This window comes from Rhinopithecus roxellana, chromosome 3, assembly GCF_007565055.1.
Source record: "Rhinopithecus roxellana isolate Shanxi Qingling chromosome 3, ASM756505v1, whole genome shotgun sequence".
In the NCBI taxonomy this organism is placed as follows: Eukaryota; Metazoa; Chordata; class Mammalia; order Primates; family Cercopithecidae; genus Rhinopithecus; species Rhinopithecus roxellana.
The window spans coordinates 106,740,448-106,759,467 of NC_044551.1; the positions used below are offsets into that span (position 1 = coordinate 106,740,448).

The window sequence follows — 19,020 nt, forward strand, 5'->3', positions numbered from 1 at the left end:
ATTCTGAATTCTCCAATATTTAAAAGAGGTTTCCAGCCCAACACAGGTCTTCTCTTGAAGTCATGGCTAAGCTACAGCCTGGCAGAGTCCTTCGCTTACAAACTTAACAGTCCTCTTAGGTCTTCTTGGGATCCAGTGACACTGGTCTGGGTGACTAGTAAGACCGAAAGCCTCTCTAAGTCATAAATAAAAACAGAAACAAACCTGGACCAATCTTTCGGCAGTTCTTTCATAAATAAAACCATAGATACCACACAAAGATACACACTACTGGGAACACAAGTCTGATAAGCATCCCTTTGTGAAATTATAGGAGATTTGATTGTATACAATAAGTATAGTAAGGTGTGATCATGATATAAAATACGCTAATTCCTAACAGGTAAGCTGGCCCAGAAGGTAAGTTTACTTTAAATCAACATTTGTATTAATGACTCTGCATGATGAAAGAAATAGCAAAACAATTAAGAACCTCCATAAAAGAAAGCTACAAAACTGTGCTAGGAAGCAGTTGGTTCTTATTGTAAAAAGGAGCGAATGTGGCTTTAAGCCAACAAAAGGAACACAAATCCAGTCAACTTAGCCTAGGGCCAAAGCAAGATTCATTCCAAGAATGAGTAGTTAGTGCTTGTTATAATTCTGTGCAGTTTAATTTTAAATGCCCTTCTCTCTCTTTGGAGACTATATCCACAAACCTCAAAGAGATTCTGGTATTTAGTCTAATTCTTTCCATATGTTAAACACACCTCATTGCCTATAGGCACCAGTCAGATTAGTTTCTTCTGAAAAAGGAGGTTAGAGATTGATCCTTCTATGTAAAATTATTTCATCCTATTAGTGTTAGAGACCTGAAATTTATTAGCAAACAACTTGGGGCTACTTATACAAGCCTGTCGATAAGGAAAGACTGCCTTGCAGCTGTTCCCAACAGCTTTTCTAAATAAAGAGCCATTGCTTGAGTGAAACTGTCTAATCTCTTAAAGATGTGTATTTAATTAAAGAAAACTTTTTTCAGTGGCTGAAGACTTAATCCCATTGATTGTGCTGCAAACATCAATCAAATCATTTGTTAATGTTTTTGCTCCCGTAAAATTTAGCAACATCAGAATAAGACCATGCCTTTTAGGAATATATGATGCTTACATTCCCTCAAGGTACATCTTTGTTTCACACTCTCCATTTATTTCTCAGGAAAGGCAACAATCAACTGAACTCCAATTGTTTCATCTAGAAACATATCAAGTGTCCATAAAAACATGCAAAACGGTGTACAAAATAATGTTAAGAGGAAACAGAACATTAAATTGTGTATATTCTATGGTCACAGCTATATATAACCATAGATGAGGATGGAAAGGAATATGAGAAATGAAACATATGTTTTCACACACACCTCTATAACCTTACTGTTTTTTTCTTTATAAATTTCCTTTACTTTTGTTGGGAGTTGTCTTAGTAATGGGTGTAGTATGTTTGCTTTTTAAATTATCAGGTTAACATCTCACCTCATCAGACAAGAGCTTATGCGCCAATTACTCACATACAAGGTGGTGACTGTCTAGACCAACCGAGATAAGACGCCTGCCTGGTCTCCTCCTAAAAATTCCTCAGGGTTAGTAAAGCCACAATTTTCAAGTTTAATCCCTGCAGGGGGAAAGAAACTGTGTCTAGCCCGCTAAACAGAGTGGATTTCAAGGAAATGTTCTCATTTTTAGTTGAAACTAAAATAACCCCTTAAGTAAAAATGATATTTAGGCAAATCCTAAAAATGAAGTCATTCATTAACACATGTTTACTGAGAACATGGGCACAAAGATGAGTTCCAGAGATAACAAAACTGAGTTACTTCCTAGAAGCAGACAGCAGAATAGCAGCCGCCAGGGGCTGGGTTTGGAGGGTGGGGAATGGGGAGATGTTGATACAAACCTTCAGTTATAAGATGAGTAAGTTCTGGGGACCTAATATACAGCACGGCGACTATAGTTAATAAGTCTGTATTGTTTACTTGAAATTCACTAATAGAGCAGATTTTAAGTGTTCCCACCAAACATACACACACACGTGGTAACTATGTGTGGTGAAGGATTTGTTAATTAACTTGACTGTGGTAATCATTACACATCAAATCATCACATTCTACCCCTTTAATATATACAATTTTTATTTGTCAATTATATCTCAGTAAAACTGGAAAAAAAAAAAAAGCAAAACAAAGACTTGGTTACTGCCCCCGGGGAAGCCATCCTAGTAAGTAAGGCACAGAAGGCTGCAAACTAAGGTGGAATGCTGTAAGTGATAGAATCAATATAAAGAAAGGAAACTAGAAAGAACTACACAAAACCTTAAGAGGAAGAGTTGACTTCTGAACCAGAAAAGGCTTCCTGGAGGAGGCAGCATCTGAACTGGCTCCTAAAGGGTAGGCTAATGTGGTTCAGGAAAGAGAAGCAATGAGCAGTGCAGGAAAGCGGCGATACAATCAGGCAAAGGAAGGGATGCTTGCGACGTGTTCTGGAACAATGCAGGGTTTAGAAATGGGAACCAAAGGAAACAGAGGAAGAGTAGGCATCACACCTGGCCTTGGGCATGGAGAGAAGGATGGGGCAAGCGAGCAAATACTGTCCTCTGGGCTCCGTGCATTTGTTGTTCTATTCAATCCTAACAACTTGTCTTGTAAGTGGGAAGACTGAGGCTAGAGGAAGTTGCGTACAGTTTCACAGCACGCAGTTCACCTCTGTATTCCCGCACTAACACTGTGGCTGGGGCCTGGCAGAGCCACCACAAACATTGCCCAAATGCAAGATAACAAACTCACAGGCCAGGCCCATCTCCTGCCTGCTGTGCCATGATGCTCTTTGGGACTTTTTTTTTTTTTTTGAGACGGAGTCTTGCTCTGTCCCCAGGCTGGAGTGCAGTGGCCGGATCTCAGCTCACTGCAAGCTCCGCTTCCCGGGTTCACGCCATTCTCCTGCCTCAGCCTCCCGAGTAGCTGGGACTACAGGCGCCGCCACCTCGCCCAGCTAGTTTTTTGTATTTTTTAGTAGAGACGGGGTTTCACCGTGTAGGCCAGGATGGTCTCGATCTCCTGACCTCGTGATCCGCCCGTCTCGGCCTCCCAAAGTGCTGGGATTACAGGCTTGAGCCACCGCGCCCGACCGGGACTTTTTAAAATGGACACTGGGGGTCATTGACTATTCTGGTTTAGAGGAATCAATAACAGAGATTTGTGTTTTGAGAAGAGGATAGTAAAGGCTGGGGAAGTGCAGTGTGGGAGTTACCCAACATTGGGAGCCTGAAGAGTTTCCAGACAACGCCTACCTTTTCTCAGCATGCACTTTTTATACAGATTTTTCTAAGAAAGTACTAGAATGCCTCAAAACCTCAACTGAAATCTAAATTCCCTCCTTTGCCAAATATATTTTTATTATACAATTTAAACACAGAGACAGTATAAAATGAAAAGTTAAACTCTTTTCCTCTCTTTCAACTCATAGTTCCACTACTAACAGTATATTGTTCATTCTTCTAAAAAAAGAAAAAGGCTTATGTACTCATAAACTTACAATATGCCTTTTTACACATGATGAGGTCAGTATTTTGTTTTTTGAGTTAATCCGTCTTGGAGATCTTTCCATATCAGTGCACAGAGAACAACCTCGTGCTAAAGCTGCAGTGTTTCATCTCAAGGAAGCGCCCTCATGTATGTAAAAGCAGCTGACCCATATTTAAGTTGTTTGAGTTTTTGTTTCGTTTATTCTTAAAAACAATGCTGTAATGAACCCTTTTGGTATCAAAATGAATTCACTTGTGGTCACTTGTATCAGCTTCTTGGATACTTTCACAGATAGGCTCTCTTGTGTAAAACATAATTTAGCAAAGTTTCCTTGTATGTTAGTAGAGTTAACAGTCACTTATCTTAGCAATGAGAGGGAACACAAATATAGCCTAAAAATAAACCTACTCACAAGATTATCTCAAGGCAAACATTTTGTAGTTCTGGAGCCTCCTGGGAAGACTCTGGGGCCAGAGTTCTTCCTGGCTTCCCACCCAAAGCCACTTATGCAGAATTCCTCATTCCACAGTGGGGCAGTCAGCACTCCTTCCCACAGGGACCCAGGATACTACTCTTCTGGCTCCACCAGTAGCTTCGGACTCCCTGGTTCCCATGCTTCAAATGACAATGAAAAGTACATGTGATCATTATCGGAATACAGAATTTTCACACTGAGGGATTAGAGATGATTTATAGTTGACAACTCACATTTCTTAGATATACCAATTACGGCCCAGAGGGGTTGAGCATCTCAGCAATATTACATACCCAGTCTCTGCACAGACCACCCCCTGCTCACCTGTCCAGAGCTTTTCCTATTACCTAGTACCAAATAATTGCTGCATCCTTTGCTTAACTATTTCAAAAAGACCATGTAAGCAAAATGTCTCTATGATATTCCTTTGGGTATAAATGATGCTTTAAATTAGAAAAAAAAAAAAAAAAAAGATTCTGACAACATATGGAGAGAGAGCACAGATAGTAAGAAATTCAAAAACCTCATTTTTAGATAATTTTAACTTCTCTACCAAACCCACTACTAGAATGCCTAGCAAGTTTCAAAATTGGCACATTTAAGTTTCACCTCCCTTCTTCTTGTCCCTTATTGAGGTATTGTTAATAAGCAAATGCTAGTAACACTGCTGACTTGCTATTAGCAAGACAGGTTGCTCTCAAGTTGTCTGCAGCCCTGACAATGGATTTATAAACCTGGGGCTACTCAGGCTGTGATACTTGGAGTCATGTTTTTATGCTACAGAATTTTTTTTTTTTTTTTTTTTTTTTTGTAAATGAAGTCTAGCTCTGTCACCCAGGCTGGAGTGCAGCAGTGCAATCTTGGTTCACTGCAACCTCCTCATCCTGGGTTCAAGCGATTCTCCTGCCTCAGCCTCTCAAGTAGCTGGGACTAGAGGCATGCACCACCATGCCAGGCTAATTTTTGTATTTTTAGTAGAGAGGGGGTTTTGCCATGTTGGTCAAGCTGGTCTCGAACTCCTGGCCTCAAGTGATCCACCCATCTCGGCCTCCTAAAGTGCTGGGATTACAGGCGCCTGGTCTAAATCAGGGATTTTTAAAAAGCTCTGAGAAAAATCTGTTCAAAAGTTTTTTTTTTTTTTTTTTTTTTTCGGTTGAAGAACTGTTCTACAATATTTAAGATCTCCATCCCTTAACCCCTGGATCCCAGCTCTGTTACTGCCCTCCAGCAAGCCCCTTCAAGCTGGCTGGGTGGCATAGTTCCTGCAAGAGGAACTACGGCAATATGGTTAGAAACCACCAGATTTGAATATCAGATTTCCTCTGACCTTGGGTAAAAACTTAAGCTCTTGCAGTCTGTTTTCCCATCTTTAAAATGGGGATAATAATGATAGAACTTATTTCAAACTGTCATTGAAGAATGTGGCAATGTATAGAAAGATCTTAGTACAGTGCCTGGCACATAGTAAGTGGTCAGAAACTACTGAGCCTTTACTGCCACACTTGGCACATACATGGGCCAACCAGAGGCAAAAGGCAAAGAACAGAAGAAGAACAAGTCTTCAGTATGATTTCTGCTGAACTAATAAAACAGAATAGAAACAGTTTTGTTTTGTTTTGTTTTTTTTAACTCAAGTACTTATTTGTCTCAAAGATTCTTAGGAGCAAAGAGTCATTTCCAGGACTGTTTCAATTGTGACCTGAAAAACTAGATCTGGGAAGAAATTCACTAGAGCAGTCAGGATCATGAGCTGCCTCCCACAGGCCCGGCCACAGAGAGAAGGGCCCAACTCTACAGCTCCTCACTTCAGGGCACTGACCAGGAACAGAAAAGGAGGGAGTAAGAGCAATTTCTCAAGTCACAGGCAGCTTTTCCATATCACTGACTCTCTTACAGCAAGATCTCCTTGGTGTGACCAAGGCTAAGAGTTTCCCTTTTTCTTTATACCTGCAATAAGATATCACCTAAGCATTTACATCCATCAGGGAAGAACCACTATTCCATTACCTTTTTTAAATTAATAGAAACAGGGTCTTGCTATGTTGCCAGGCTGGTCTCAAACTCCTGGGCTCAGGGGATCCTCCCACCTCAGCCTCCGGAGTAGCTGGGACTTCAGGTGTGGGCCACTATGCCTAGCCTATCACTCCTTGATCATTTTCATCATTGCTTTTGTAGAGTGAATGCTTTTAAAAGCTAAGTGTCGTACGAATTGGTTTTTTCCTATTATTACATGTGATTGGGATACTCAAGAGGATGAAAGAAAAGTCGGAATGGCCCACAGGCCAGGACCTAACAGGGTGAGAGAATCAGGGCAAGAATGTCTTACTAAACTAGTGCAGGCCATGAATAAAACAGGGCAGCCCAAGGTCATTACCATATGGTGAATGCTTTGAGAAGCAAGAGATACCAAAGTTCAGAGGTCACCAACTCACCTGTCTCTAGAAGCCAGGCAGATAAATGAAATGCATGACCTACCAGGAGGAACACAACAGGGAGCAGCAGAGTCTTTGGCCAAACTGGCATAAATGCCCCGCTAAGTGAGATGGAAATTTTAAAAGCTGAACACAGTGTGTAAGTTGAGCAAAATGCATCTGAGTTATATCTTGGCCAAGGGTCTCATTTTGTAGTGCCCTGCAAAAGGTTCTGATGGGCAAGAAATGAAGACCAAAAAAGATCAGTCAAGAAAGGAAAGGGCAGGAAGGAAGAAAGGGCCTGTCTGGGCAGGTGGAATCCCCAGCACCCACTGATGCAGTGGCCAGAAAAGGAAGGTCACAGAGAGGCTGAGATCTATGTCCCACACGCCAGGGGCCTGGGCTGTGAAACCCAGGAAAGAATAGATCAAGGTATAGACAAAGAAAAGGGCAAGCAGGCATGGGGACCACAGTGGCCTTACTGTGGAGTCAGATACTCTGTGAGCCAGGAGTTCCCAACATGCTAGTACTGAAAATGCAATACCACAAGAACACAGTCTGAAAACCTGACACAGGACAACCCAGAACCGATGGGTGCTGTACCCACATACCTTCTGCTCAGGGGGAGGGCCTATCTCAAGGAGCACAAAGGCAAAGCCTCACCGGATCAGAGGAAAAGAGGCAAAGGGATGGGACAGTTCCCAGCAGGCTAATAAGAACAAGAAAAAAGCCCACATCCTTCCACAGCATTTATTTCATAAGCAAGTATATTTACAAGGTCCAGCGGAGGTTACAAAGATAAAAAACCTACAGTTATTGAGAGTAAGTGGCTTATTCTGGGTCAAGAGCAGAAAGAGATTATTTGGCACCAGAGCTGACCAAGTCATACACTCAGATTTGGTAACGTAACAGCTCGCTAGTTACAGTACTGAAATGCTCATACTCTGTCAATTGAATGAAATGATATATAGTTGATACTCTGAAAAGTGCTAAAAGAGTAGCTCGTATAGCGGGAAAACATTGAGATCATCATCATTAGACTTTCGCACAACAATAGTTTACATCAGAAGAAAATGGAGTGACATATTTAAAATTCTCAAGGAAAGAAAATGCGAGCCAAGGATTTTATATCAGACAACAGTGACCCTTAATTATAAAGGTCACAGACCAAGTTTTATCAAGAAATTAGGGAATATTGTTCCCATGATCCCTTCCTATTAAATCTACTAGAGAGAGAGCTTCAATCAAAATGTCTAGAGACACTGATATGAGGACAAGTGATAAGCATGATGTATACAACAACCTGTACAAATAAGACCAAATGAGTATTAAAAGGGAGATATTTTAATATATAACAATAATAAGATCTGATGATGCAGAAGTACTAAACCATTTTTTTAACGTGGGGCAGAATTAGTATGGCATATGCCAAAGAAATTATTTTTATTGTTTTCATTAATCATAGCTGGTAATGGTAGTATTAATGTCATTATTTGGAGACTACTGTGTGTGTAATATGGGGCAATCAAATAGGTAATTATATAATAGTCTATTTCCCTTGTGACCAAAAAACCAGGATTTTAAGTGCAGAAGGAAAGGAATAAAAATGTAATATATAAGAGGTTAGACAGAAACCCTATAGTCTTGAATTTGAATTGGAAATAGCATTATGAACTCACAAAGTATTTTATCTTTATATGAGTATTTATGTTTGCGTGTGTGTGTGTGTGTATGTGTGTGTTTCCCAGCTCTGACCAATGAAAGGCCTATACTAACCATTCCAGTGAATGAGGATTCCCAGTGTCTGGATTATAGTCTTGAAATACCATTTCTTACTAAAAAAAAGCCAGGGTTTCCTGGGAAAATGGTTGACTCCAGGTATAGGCAAGAAATGTACGAGACAAGCATGGACCACCTTAACAAATCAAACAGCAGGAAACTAACAAGAATACTAAGGTCAGGTCAGGAGGACTTAGGGGCCAACTGAAGAGGCTCCCATTCGTCAAAGATCGGACAATTTGAGTCTCAGTAAAAACTAAAATTTCAATGGAATAAAACCTATAAAATAGATTTAATTCCATGAGCTTATAACAATTAAAAAAAAAAAAAACCTAATCAGTGATCTTCTGAGAATGACATGAAATCAATTCTTGAAAACCGAGTAAATCAAAGGAAAGAATCAAGCATTTATCATCCCTTTCCTATGTGAATCGTACCACTGGGCAATCAAATAACAGATTGAAAAGGCATCTATCCTTATAAAATTATTCCAGCTAATAAATAAAATCAAAATGACAGAATATCCCCATTCTGCAATTGCCCCACTGAATTAACAGATTTAGACACTGAGGATCAACAGCTGCTAACATCAAAAGAGTGGAAAAACCAGACCCCATGTGTCTCCCAGTGAAAGAATACACCATCATCTGTAATCTTGCCAAAGGGATCAGACCTGAATCTGATCAAGAGTCTGGATCCAGATACAGGAAACAGAGGGCAAAGTAGTAAGTTAAACTGCACCATGAGTGTGCATCTTGCTTGTTATCAACACTGTGGGAAACTCTACAGATTAAACAGCCCAGGTCCTGCAACAAATAAAAAAAAAAAAATTAAAGGAAAGAGACTCTCGTAGAGGGATCTGTAGATTAAAAGAGACTTAAAATACATCTTTTTTTTTTTTTTTCTTTACCGGTAAGACTAAACTCAGTGGGTCAGGCTGCTCATCTGGGTAATAAAACCATAAAGAGATGCAAGGAAGTAATTACTATAAAAGTCAGAATGGCATTTACCTTTGGAGGAACAGAGGGAAATGTGATCAGGATGGGATGTAAGATTTTGGTCCCTTTGGCAAAGTTCTATTTCTTGACCTAAATACTAGTGATATATATGAGTGTTTGCTTTGTAATAATTCACTAAGTTATGTACATTTGCTTTGTGTGGCTTTTTGATATTTATGTTTTATTTTACAATAAAAGTACAAAAAAAGCATTAAGAAAATCTAGGCATATCTGCACAGTAGCCAACTGACGGAAAAAGCTGCAAGGTGTCTCTCAGTGCTAAGTGGAAAGTGCAGGGACCCAGCAATAAATCAGACAGGAACCAGCATCTTATGAACTCTGTTTCAATGAACTTTTCACTTTGAAGGTAAATAACTGAATCTACATTGTTTAATTAAAATTTGCCCTTATAACACTTCAAATTATTTAAAAAAGTGTGTAACAAATGATATGCTCCAAAATACCTCAAGAGCAATCTCAATTCAATATGACTTCGAGTTGGGTGTGGTGGCATGGACCTTTGTAGTCTCACAGCTACACAAAAGGCTGAGGCAAGAGAATTGCTTGAGGCCAAGAGTTTGAGGTTGTAGTGTGCTAGGATTGCACCTGTGAATAGCCACTGCACTCTAGCCTGGGCAACGGAGTAAGACCCCATCTCTAAAAAAAACACATATAACAAATAAATAAAATAAAATAAAAAAATAACCTCTTAGATACCTACCAGAATTGCAATGAACAGCTGGGCATTGGGTTCTCACAAATATAAGATGACACATCTCACACTCCATGAGATGTGGTGTGACCAGCTCTGCACACCCCATGGTTCATCCTTCTACTATTTTGTTGTTGAATGAAACATGGAGACAAGCTTTGTAGCAGAACCAGGCTGGTTGGAAAGGTAACAGCCTTTGAGAGTTCACAGAAAAGGAGGGTGTTTGTGGCACTATTATTGAAGGGTAACACCCTATAGCACAAGTATGGGAGGGGAGAGCTATGCCACCAGAGTGTAAATCCCAGCATGGCCAGGCACTCACAGCATGTTACTTAACCTCCTTAAGCCTCAATTCCTTATCTGTAAATAAAGATTAACAATAGTATCTTTCTCACAGATCCCTTCTGAAGATGAAATTAAATAATGTGTATAAAGTACTCGGCACAGTACCTGCTGGCCCACCCTAAGTACTCAATAAGTGTTTGCCATGATTACTGGGATGATAAACATTTCCGGAAAATTAAGGAACTCTCTATATGATGGATACCTTTCTGGTTGGAATGCAGGATGCTTTCTCCAAAGTAAGTAGTGCTATTTTATAAACCTATGATCTTTAACATTAAAAAATCACTGCTTCAAGATACTTCCAGTCAGTTTTAAAATGAAAAAGAATAAGAAAAAGTCACAGCTACTAGTAATTAAGTATGTGTGTGATTTTCAACAACTTCCATATCATTATTTCGTTTTCTCCTCCCAACTACCATCATGGGTGGTTAGTTTTAACTCCAATGAAACCTGGGATTATTAGTATCAGGAATACTGATGGCTGTAACTGGCCTCTAGGGAATGGGAGCCCAGGGTTAGTATAGGTGCTTCTTGTCCACCCTGTAACCATGCCCCTTCCCTTCTTCTATGGGCACAGCCAACCTCCCACAATAGAGGTTCTCCCTCAATGCCCAATACTCACTTTTACAGCTTCCCTTAAGGCTATGACTCAGTTCTGGCCAATGAGGCCTAAGGAGGCTTTAGGAAAGATTTTATCCTGGACGAAAAGGGATAAACACTACAGGAGAACCAATTTATTGCTGCCCTCTGTGTCCACCCTTCACACACACACACACACACACACACACACACACACACACACACACACATCTTCCTGTCTTAAAAAGAGGTTGGCAGGAACCTGTGATACCTGTTGCTGAGAAAGCTATTTCCTGCCCACAAAGTGGCAAGTCTGCAGATAAAAATGTAACACGCTAAGGATGAGAATAGATAGAACTGATCCCTGATGACACTGTTTAGCCAAGGATCCAATCCTGAATCTACCCAATCCCAGATTGCCCTTCATATAAGATAATTTAATGTCTTTACTATCAAATCACTGTTCATTGGCATTCGCTTAACTGCAGCCTAAAGCATCCTGATTGTAATGATCTGAATTGCGTCCCTCCTGCTATGGCTTTGAAGGTGTATGTCCCCTCAAAATTCATATGTTGAAATCTAAACCCCAAGGTGGTGGTATTAAGAGGTGGTTAGAAGTGATTAAGTCATAAAGGCCTCACCATTATGAGTGGATTAGTGCTCTTACAAAAGAGGTTGAAAGGATTACCCCAGTGCCTTTTGCCCCTCCACCTCCCATCTCATCTGCCATGTGAGGACACAGCAAAAAAGCACCATCTTAGAGGCCCAGAGCTGCCCTCACCAGACACTGAATCTGTGGGTGCCTTGATCTTGAATCCCCCAGCCTCCAGAACTGTGGAAAATAAATTTCTGTTATTTACAAATTACCCAGTCTCAGATATTTCGTTACAGCAGTACAAACAGACTAAGAAACACCAAAAAGTTCATATGCTGAAGCCTTAACTCTTAATATCTCAGAAAGCAAATGCATTTGGAAACAGCATTTTTAAAGAGGTGACTCAGTTAAAATAGTCTTACGGTGGGCCCCAATCCAATTTGATTGGTGTCCTTGTAAGAGGAGAGCTGGACACACAGACACCAGGTGTGCTCACACACAACAAGCTGAGAATCTGTGGCCAGCAGATGTGAGCTAAAATATTAAAAATTTTTACTCTTCAGCCTGAAAGACAAAAAAAAAATCCCTGATAGAAACTTGAGTGTACACTAAAAAATCAAAAGCCCCACACACAGTAAGTGGGTATTTTTCTTCTGTTTTAATTTCTTCAAAAGATCATTGTTTAAAGAAAAAAATAACTATAATTTGTGGGGATTATACATATATATAGAAATAAACCATATGACAATCACAACACAAATGTGTGGTCTCCTCAGTAGGCCCCCGTATCTATGGTCTCGGTTTCCACAGTTGCAGTGTGATCATAGAGCATGCAGTCTGAAAATAGGTGAGTGCAGTATACAAGATATTTTGAGAGCAAGTGAAGAGAGAAGGACCACATTTACATAACTATTATTACAATATATTGTTATACTTGTTCTATTTTATTATTTGGTATTACGGTTAATCTGTTACTGTGCCTAATTTAAAAATTAAATTTTATCATAGGTACACATATATAGGAAAAAGTATAGCTTATATAGGGTTCAGAACTACGTGCAGTTTCAGGCATAGACTGGAGGTCTTGAAATGATCCTCCCTGTGTAAAGGGGAACAACTAATATCCTTTATAAAGGCAGTTGTTACAGACTGAAATATAACCCCCAAATTCATATACTGAAACTCTAATCTCCCTTATGGCTATATTTGGAGACAGCCTCTAATAAAGAATCAAGGTTAAATGAGATCATAAGGGTGAGACCCTAATCTAATGTGACTGATACCCTATGAAGAGGGAGAGACACCAGGGATGTGCACAGAGCAATGTTCTTGTGAGAATACCGCAGAAACATGGCCATCTGAAAGGCAAGGAGGGAGGCCTCAGGTAAACCAAACCTGTTGACATCTTGATCTTGAACTTCCAGTCTCCAGAACTGTGAGAATATAAATTTCTGTTGTTTAAGCCACCAGTCTGTGGTATTTTGTTATGGCAGCCCTTGCAAACTAATACACTTACATGGTACACTATCATCACTAAAGGCAACCATAAAAAAACAGAACTTTCAGGCCAGGTGCAGTGGCTCACGCCTGTAATCCCAACACTTTGGGAGGCCAAGGCAGGTGGATCACTTGAGGTCAGGAGTTCGAGACCAGCCTGGCCAACATGGTGAAACCCTGTCTCTACTAAAAATACAAAAATTAGCCAGGCGTGATGGTGTGTGCCTATAATCCCAGCTACTCGGGAGGCTGAGGTAGGAGCATCGCTTGAACCCGGGAGGTAGAGGTTGCAGTGAGCTGAGTTTGCACCACTGCACTTCAGCCTGGGAGACAGAGCAAGACTCCATCTCAAAAAAAAAAAAAAAAAAAGAGAGAGAGAGAGAGAAAGAAAGCAGAACTTACGAAAGACTGATTAAAGGGTAAAATTAAGTGTGGATATGCTTATAGGACTTGGGTGGTTAATCCTCTGCCCCTGCCACCTGTCTCCACAAGTCACTGCCCAACCTCCTCTATCTGCCTCATTTCCCTAATGGTGAGGCTGGAAGGTCCTGGTGTGCTCAACTCCAGGGCAGCAAACTGGGGGATGGCTGACTACAGAGGAAGGCAGAGGCCAGACCTGAATTAGTCAGTTTCATACCTGTCATTCTCTGTTCAAATATTTAAATCTGGAGGGAAAAAAAAGAGCTGTCATTCTTCTAAAATTAGTACTATGTATCATCAGTAGCAGACCTTTATTATTCATAATTTCCATGGCCCCTGTAAGAATAAATTAAAAACTGACTAAAATTCAGAAATAGAGAAGTCTCAAGTACTGGCAAAACCCAAAATGCAAAAGCAGAGGGAGGAAGTTACAGAATATGGCTTCAAAGAAAAAAAAATGGTCTGTTTTTCATTTGCTCATTTTCTACCGTTATAAAATGAGGGGGACACTCTGAGAACAGAATAGATTCCTGGAGGTACCAGGACCTCAGGATAGGGAACAGGCCTGGGGTAGGGGAAACAGTCCGCTTGGAAACTCTGAGTCCTGAGTTGGGTCTGGGCTCTTCCAAACATGTGCCGCTGTTGAAATAAGGGTGCCCATCCCAGTTCAGTATCCACAAACCACCTGAGTTATCCTTAAGGCAGCCGCCATACTGGATTTATGATGTCAGCGTTGTCAGTGACTCAAAGTCTAGATTTTCAACTAATGAACATTGGGCAGACTCTCCAATGTCTCTGTTTCATGGCCTTCAATTCCTGGATCTATTTGTGGGACACCACTAATTGTTTTGGCTGTTATTTTTTGTTCTTGACTTGGTTGCTTGTCAATATTTTGCCAGCCAGTGAAGACCTATAAAAACAACTTTGTTATTTCTTAAGATGGGTACACAGGTGTCCATTTTATATGTTGTGTTCATTTTAATCTTTAAACTTTAAAGTCATTCTGTACTTTCAAGAGCTCTTTCCACTGCCAAAAAAAATAATAATAATTAAAAAAAAAATCCCTACAGCTAGCTGCTGCTTGAATAAGCTTCTTTCTAGAACAAGACAGGAAAATGAGTCACATAAGTATCCCAAGCTAGGGGCTCTCAATTTGCATCAAGCTTCACTGGTGATTCTGACTTACAGTCAGGTTCAGAGCTATAGTCCCAGATGAGCTCTCAAATATAGCACACTGGATAAGTTCATTTGGTGTATCACTTTTGTGGCTGCCCAGAAAATGATGTCCTCAAACTACCCCACCTGGGCAGAGCTTCCCTGCCAGGGAGGTGATAAGCACCACAGGTACACAGGGCAGGGAATCCTTGCTTCTTCAGGAGGCTCCCTATTTACACTGGGTCTCTTACCCTGGCAAGTAATAGCAGCTGTTCTTCAGGCACTATCAGTCATTCCAGGTCATAAAGGCGGAGGAGCAAAGTGGCTACGTGTGTGCAAACAGAGGCCATCACCGGATGTTGGGAAGGCCTGAGCTCATTCACCTCTTCCAGGTATACTTCCTGAGTCACTAGCAGCCTAATTCTGCCTCAAGACAAAAGGAATTCCATCACTAAGTGAGGACTGCTCTGCCTTTCAAGAGTAGTCAAACAGGATTTAACCAAACACCTGCCATTTTCCAGAAAACAATCTCAACCCTTTAAAGAGTGAAGAAGGAAAAATAAGAGAGTAGTTTCCTGAGCACTGAATGATGGAATGAGGTACTGCACTTACTTCCCAAAGATTTACGTGACCAAAGTTTGTTCTGTAACTTTCACTCTGGCACCAACACTGTCCATGCATTTTGTTCTCAGAAGATCCTGGCATTTCTTTTCGTGTCTGCATGGGTGTGAGGGTCTGAACACAGTCAGATGAGCGCTCAGGACAGGAAAGGATGAGTGCAGTTAGGCCTACATGGCACACACCACAGTCTCCGTCTCCCCTATTTTTGTTGACAGTCATGTTGTAAAAACAAACAAAAAAACAAAACAAACCTCATTTTGTTAAACAAATGATAAATAAGAGTAATAAATAAGAGTTGGGAATGAGGAAGGCTTGAGCTAAATGAATTTGGTTTGAAGCCAGGCTTAAAGAGGGTATTGACTGAGTGGGCTGTTGCTTACTTTTTGGCTCCTTTAAAATATCCAAGAGTCACTGTGTGCCTTGCTGATTACTGTGTTCCCAAAAGACCTTGCCCTGGTGCCTAATCCTGCAGATGTGGTCCCTGTCCTGGGCGTCCCGGAACTCACGCAACTTCCCCTGAAGACATGCCAGCCCGATTCCCTTTGCAACACCAAGGGCAGCTGTCTGTCTTAGATAATCTAGTTTCATTCACGACCTGTTTTAAACATGGGAGTTGTGAAAGGCCAACCCACTGCTCACAATTTAACTGTAATCGGTCTTTTGAAAGCTTCCCTCATGCAGAGAAGCTTAACGGGTTCTATGGCTCTTCTTCGTTCTCAGGCACATAAAACTCGAATGCCCCGCTTTGGCTCACTTATCTTTGGCAGCAGCGGCAACATTTCCCTTATATAATCATGTGACCCTGCAGCTGGCAATCATTGAAGTTGTGCTACATTCACCCCATTCTCTGGGCTCCTCTGGCATCGTTAAAGGAAAAAAGAATTCATGCTAAAATCACATATGACACAAGTTACTACTTTCCCTCTCTACTCCACTGTGGCTCAGTACTAAGGCTTACTGGAATGAGACCTATTTAGCCAATCTAACCAAGTCCTCCACTTAATAGGTGCCTTCTGCACACTGACACAGCAGAGGAACATCTGCTTTAATCTGCACAACAATCCTACAATGTAAATACTATCCCCAGTTTTTACTCCGGTGAAGAAACAGGCTCAGAGAGCAAAGTAGATTGTCCAAAGCCACACAGCCAGCAGGGGCGGAGGCATGAGGTGCTGATTCCACCAAGTCATTTGAACCAACTACTTCTTGACTAAAGTCATCTTTATTCCCGATGTTTAAGGAAACTACGAGTGGAATTTTGAACTTAATTTCATTATCTGTTATTAAAGAAACTAACCCAGAGGTGTTCACAAGTTAACCTGGAGTCTCATTCCTGTGACCACCTCCCCGCAACCCTTGTTTTTTGTTTTTAGTGGAAAAGATCTGTACACCTACCCCCCAGTCGCCTTGACAGAAACATCACCATGTTGCTTTTTAATCCCCCCTTGTCCTATACGGAAAAGGGCAAGCCTCGGAAAACAACCTTTCTGGCACACACTCAGCTTTGCAGCCGGTTCTGAACCTCAGCTACCTTGGTTCTGAACCATAAACACTTGCTTCCAGAGATAAAGCAACTGCTCTCTAAAAGGATGGGCTGGGTATGATTTGATTATTGCTGAGCCTGTGACATTTTCAAACAATTCTCAGGTAACTTCTGTCTGATGTAAAACAAAATCCTATGGAATCAGGTTTGCTTCGGTAATACCACTGGTTATTTGAAACAGATGTTGGAAGAAATGTGCTTCTTTGAATTTCTTGTTGTTGAGAAAGACAAATATTTTGAGTATCATTCTACTGTCCTGACTAAGGAAGTCCCTTTACTTTCCTTGGTGAAACACAAGAGACTTCCAAACCCATTTTTGCCATTAGCAACTTACCTTCGGGGACTCCTTCTTATCAACAGGCATCTTTACGCGAGTTACCTGCCTTCTCAAATCCCAAGGCTTTCATGTAAACATGAGAAGGGTGTGCTGTACCAGGCACAGAGCAGGAGCTCAATAAATGCCTGCTGTGTAAATGAATGGTGCTCTCCTCCTGCAAGCCGGACTAAGGAGGTGGACACCTCCAAAGTTGAGGAACAGCAACCATAGGGTACAAGGCCACAGACCAGGTGGTTTCCAAGATGCCCCTTGGCTCTGCCATTCTAGAATTATCTACCCTCCACTTGTAGCTCATTTCCTCCTCTTCAGGCCAAAATGTAGGCTAAAAATGAACTGACCTCCTTTACATTTTGCAACATGGTTCTCTGTCTCTGTTTTTGTTTTTTACCCTCTACAAATCACTCATTTTCAGCTACTGGGCAGCACAACTGAAGTATAAAAACTCAGAAACTGCAGTGGGCTCAGACTCCGGGGCCAGTCATCGAAACCAGAGACAAGAGTATGGGAAGAAAATTCTTAGCCACAGGGAAACATAAACATTGGGTGTTACGAGGGCCTTTTCAGTGTTTGTTGAGTTCTTATTGTGTGCATTTGGTATTAAATGCAGGATGCGGGCAGTATGAGGACGGGTGAGCTGATAAAAGTTAATCTGGCACCACACAATTCCTTCCCTTAACTTCTGTATCAGAGGCAGAGATCCCTGAGAATGCCAAAGCAGAGGAAATTGTCCACTTTGTTATCCAGGTTGGCCCCTGTGCATGTAGCCATTGCCAAAGTCAATGCCCCTGGCACTGGGATTGTACTAATAGCCCCTATGTGAAAAAGCAGGTGGCCCTTATTTATCATCACTGTTTCTCCCCTGTCTCCTGGAGGTTATCTCATGTTCAGCCTCTTCACTTACTATCAGGCATAAATGGAGGGGATGGGGAATGGACCGTTCTACATGATGTAGAGCAAAGCTCAATTCTGAGAACGAATGAAATCTCCAGGAAGGGTGTTACTACCACACTGGGCTATCTCCCGCAGAAGAGGATTAACTGGATCAATTAAATATGAGACCTCTGCAGTGCCTGGCACTGCAGCAGACTCAACTTTAAAGATGACCTCTGGGAAGTTCTCCAAGCCATAAGTCACGTAGAAATTCACTCCTCCTCCAACTCAGCATTTCCTAATTAGTACTGTTTGGATGCAATCATTCCTCTCCACACACCCTTTCCTCCATTTCGACAGAATGAGAATTGCAAAGAACTGGCCTCATAAAATATCTGTTCCTGGCCTCTGCCGTGTGTTCACCCCCAGGTTTCTGCTGTTCTGTTTAGGATCCCAGGACAGCCTGTCCTCACAACAGCTCAACACATACATAACGACTATGTCTAGCAATGTAGTCTGAAATAGAAAATCAAGAGACAACAAACATGAGATTTCTCAACTCACACCAACTTTTCTTGGTGAGTTTAAACACACTGGAACAAAAGGCACACAGAGTAAAAGTTGCCCTTAAAGAAAATGTTTAAAAGGCCCATTTGTGCAGGATCACTGTGCTTTTGGTAGAACCTTGTTTTATTCATTGATTTATTAATGATTCTTAAATCATCACATAATATAGACTAATATAATGGTTTATAAAGTCTACATATGTCAATCCAAAGAGCTTAATACAACACATTCAATATCTAAGGGATTCATATTTTACAGAGGAGTAGGTGGTAGTCTACTTCCCTAAACTTTATTTACTCAGATTACAAGTAAAAACTCAAAAGATTAGGCCGGGCGCGGTGGCTCAAGCCTGTAATCCCAGCACTTTGGGAGGCCGAGATGGGCGGATCACGAGGTCAGGAGATCGAGACCATCCTGGCTAACACGGTGAAACCCCGTCTCTACTAAAAATACAAAAACTAGCCGGGCGAGGTGGCGGGCGCCTGTAGTCCCAGCTACTCGGGAGGCTGAGGCAGGAGAATGGCGTAAACCCGGGAGGCGGAGCTTGCAGTGAGCTGAGATCCCGC

General features: G+C 41.3%; 1 protein-coding gene across 2 annotated transcripts in view; it reads right to left on the minus strand.

Annotated features, from left to right (window-relative positions):
- Positions 1–19,020, minus strand: part of TNFAIP8 (TNF alpha induced protein 8) — a 123,050-nt gene that overhangs the window by 101,982 nt on the left and 2,048 nt on the right. Inside the window, exon 1 of one of the 2 annotated variants that reach the window (XM_030927853.1) lies at positions 3,963–3,984. The exons of the other annotated variant lie outside the window; for it this stretch is intronic. The gene's annotated coding sequence lies outside the window, so the exon portion shown is untranslated. Of the gene's footprint in view, positions 1–3,962; positions 3,985–19,020 lie in introns of those variants that run through there. 2 annotated transcript variants of the gene reach the window in all.